General features: G+C 35.3%; 1 non-coding gene across 1 annotated transcript; it reads right to left on the bottom strand.

The window, feature by feature from the left end:
- Window positions 1-3,762: 3,762 nt before the first annotated feature.
- Window positions 3,763-3,881, bottom strand: LOC138694104 (5S ribosomal RNA). The gene has a single exon (XR_011330782.1). It is a non-coding gene; the product is annotated as a 5S ribosomal RNA (ribosomal RNA).
- Between the last annotated feature and the right edge of the window lie 202 nt (window positions 3,882-4,083).

Below are 4,083 nucleotides of genomic sequence, written 5' to 3'. Positions count from 1 at the left end.
AGATTTAATTTTATTTTAATGATAGACTAACATTGCAAAGTTCCAAAATAATTTTTTGCATTCCTTCATTACACTAGTCGTACAAAATTGCGGTCGTATCTCGTACTATCTATACTAATAATAAATCTGTAGCCGAAATTTTTCTGGTAAGTTTCGATTTTCCAAAAGTAATTGGTCCTAACATATATAATTAACCACCCTGAAACCGAAAATCGCATTTTTGAAAATTTTGTTTGTATGTCTGTCTGTATGTTTGTTACCTTTTCACGCGATAATGGCTGAACCGATTTATATGAAAACTGGAATATAAATTAAGTTTGTTGTAACTTAGATTTTAGGCTATATGGCATTCGAAATACTTTATTTAAAAGGGGGGTTATAAGGGGGCCTTAATTAAATAAATCGAAATATCTCGCTTATTATTGATATTTGAGAAAAAATGTTACATAACAGATGTTCCTTTAAAAATGATTTCCGTTAAGTTTTATTTTTTTACAACATTTTGATAGGACTGATATTTAATGAGATAAATGAGTTTTAAAATTAAAATAACGCTATCTAAGACGGTGCAATGAATTAAGAACAAATGACTTCGTCTATAAGGGGCCTTGGACAACAACAATCGAAACAGGGGCCTTGGACATCAACAAACAATCGAAAGCTATTAAACATAGCCTACAGGGAATGTTTCTGTGTTTGTATGAAGTAATATCACAAGCTCGTAAATTAACTGATTTGTATAATTAGTTATTATTTCACCATTGGAAACTGTAGTTTCTCTAGATGGACATAATGCTATAATGTTATTACAGTAACGTCTGAGTAAATCGAGGACAGGTAAGATTAAAATAGCTTCTTATGCACAGAAAATTTGATAGGCTATTTTGTACATTCGTTTTCTGTATTTCTTAAAATAATATTTATGTACACGCATTTTAATCTCAGAGAATTAACGAACAACGAGAGTGTATTGATTTAGTATGCAGTAATAGTACTTTAGCTTGGCAATCCATTATTTTAATAATTCATATTTTAACTATGCTCAATTGAATCGTGTTAAAATACATAAAATATATATGCAATAAATGCAGTGCTAAAAAAAAATTGGGTAATATGCGAAGCAGATTATCTTGCGCTGTTGTAAAAGTTGTTCCATGGATCAGTCGTCCTATTTTAATTATGTAATTACTTTATATTTATTTCTAACAGGTGGAGCGGAGCGAACGGGTACGGCTAGCTAACAATAAGTGAGAACTTACAATACAACAACGACAACAACAACAACAGCTGATAATCTGAAAGGGAACATAGTAATTTGGGGTGAATTAAAATGCAGCTTCCATTCGTTTAAAATTTCTTTAAATTTTAACTAAATATTAATGTAGATATTACCTCTAAAGGTAAATGGGGGCATGTTTCACAACGCTAACAAATTACAAATTAACAATATACAATTAACAACGGAAATATTACATATGCTTGTTAACTGTGTTTCACAATGCAATCTTATTCACTTGTATGTTTTAACGAACTTTACAAAATCGGCGAAACAAACTTACAAATACGCATAATTGGTTGAACAAAATCGCCAACGACAGTTTACAAAAATCACTAAGGATCAGAGGTAAAGTAGCTGTAATTTTAGAACTATCGATGGACATGTTTATATTTTTTTATATATATTTTATTTAGATTTTGCTACATCGGCGACAACGGAGTTTCGCGGCATGCAATTGGTCGAGCATACCAATGCATTAATTAGCCTACGACTTAACTGACGAAAGTTAGCGCGAAATTCATTCAAATAATTGATAAATAATGGATTTGACCCACGTAGTTATATGCAGTTGATAGAGCAGCTAACATGTCCATCCATTAAAATCAACTTCGCTCTCTGCTGGTCCATCAGTATATTTTATTGTTTCATCCATAACCTCGCCAACATTAGGGAACCCAGCAGGAGGAGCATAAAAATCCTTTGCCCGAGTAAGCACATTCGGTGATCAATAACCCGCCTCGAGTTTTTTCAATCTTGTAACAACATCAACTACCATGTGTGAACTTTTGCACACTGTAATCTTATAAATTCCGTTCTTATCTGCTAACGCAGGGAACTGAGAGCTACTATGCAACCAATGCAGTTCTCGCTTTGTGGTTAGGGCACCACTTTTCCCTTTCAGATGTTGCATGTGATGTCCCATATCTTGTAGGAGAGATTACAGCGAAATGGGATTCGGAACGACTTCAGAATACTGCGTAAGTAATGCCGACATTGCATTATTAAGTGATTGGTTTTCGGTGCAAAGTTTTTCTTCTTTAAGTGCGAGTATTTATTAAATACGTTCCTCGTATATAAGAACTAACGCGGTATTCTGAAGTATAGCGCGGGATTCATTCGAAACCTTTCATTAATATTCGTACAATGATACGAACGTGGCCGGAAAATTCTACGTTAGGCCTAAATGCAAAATCTTCGTCTGAGTCGCTAGAACTACTCAATAACATCACAACTGCTTCAGTGTAATTCTTAATGGTACCCTGTTACTATAAAATTGATTTTATACATATGTGTTTATTTTTTTCATTCACAATTAGAAGCTATTTCAACAGGGCTACTGTAGAAAATGTGCTAACTTCACTAGTAAAGTTTAGTTTACACGTTTGTAAAATTACTCCTTCGTTGTGAAACAAACATATCACTTGTAAAGAGCGCAAAATTTCATTCGTAAAGATTTGATTTCCTTTGTACAGTCCACCTTTACAAACAAAGATTGTGAAACAGAAGTTTACAAACAGAGTTCACAATTTCCAAAGATTGTAAACTTTGTGAAACACCCCACTGGTGAATCAGCACGCCGAGCTCGATCGAAATACAACCAGTTACTATTATTTCCCTATCGTTTTTTGACATTTGATTCCGCGTCCTACCTCTTTCATTCGTTACTAACCAACAACGCCAATAGCAGAAGGTAACGCAAAAACAGTCACCGGTTCCCCGATGCATGGCTTTCTCTCTCAATGTCAACTGAGAGTTAAAAATATTCATTATAATATGCACTTTCCACTCACTCCTCAGAATGTCTTCTTTATTTTTATTTATTTATTTTTTAAGATATGTGAGCTACGTACTGTATGTCTGATGTTTTGCCATCGTACATTCAAATATTTATATTCACTGTACAGTACAGCGAACTGTTTATACTTACTGTACATGCTATAACTACTTCTCCCAACTCCGCTATTGCTATATTTCCTAAACTAAACGCTGATATTGAAATAACGCCTGGTCTGATAATGCAGTCTGTTTAAATTTCTACCGACCAAGTTCTGCCCTTCATCATGGGAAAACAACGAGCTTCTTTAAAGGATACAACTACTAGGACAGAGATATTTTCATTATGGAATTTGTACTACCCACTGAAATGTAGTAACTAATGGGATTTTAATTAGCCATATATGTACAGTATATTACATTCTTTACCTAAAATGTCTCTAACTTCTAGGGAGAGCGCGAGGTACGTTCACAATCCCCTGAATACATATTCCCTTCTTCGAGAAAACGCAGAGAAGTGAACCGTCTCATATGAATATGCTACCAGTCATAAGTTTCAATACGGAGCTGCAAGTACTTAAGAATTATCAATTACTCTACAATTATGCAGCGGCGTCATCATCCAAGCTATAGCTGGAATAGGGAAGGGAACATAATATCCCATAAGTCTTATTAGAACACGCTGGAAATAGTGACGTAAAAAAAAAAATCGCCAACGGCACGTGGTGTTCCCAAGCGGTCACCCATCCAAGTACTGACCACGCCCAATGTTGCTTGACTTCGGTGATCGGACGAGAACCGGTATTTTCAACATGGTATGGCCGTTGCCGATGAAACTGCGTAATCTGTAGGCACTTGAGGACGATGGGATTGGGGTGCACTCGATAAAACCTGCACTCGCTCACACACACACGTAAACTGCCTGCTTAGACTCTGTACCTAAATTACCAAGCTCGTTGGATGTCATTGGGATAGATGATAAATCTATCTATCAACGGCAGTTTGGTTACGTTTCAACGTCACACACTGCT

Source organism: Periplaneta americana, unplaced genomic scaffold (assembly GCF_040183065.1).
Source record: "Periplaneta americana isolate PAMFEO1 unplaced genomic scaffold, P.americana_PAMFEO1_priV1 scaffold_38, whole genome shotgun sequence".
NCBI lineage: Eukaryota > Metazoa > Arthropoda > Insecta > Blattodea > Blattidae > Periplaneta > Periplaneta americana.
This window is presented reverse-complemented; position numbering and strand designations above follow the sequence as displayed.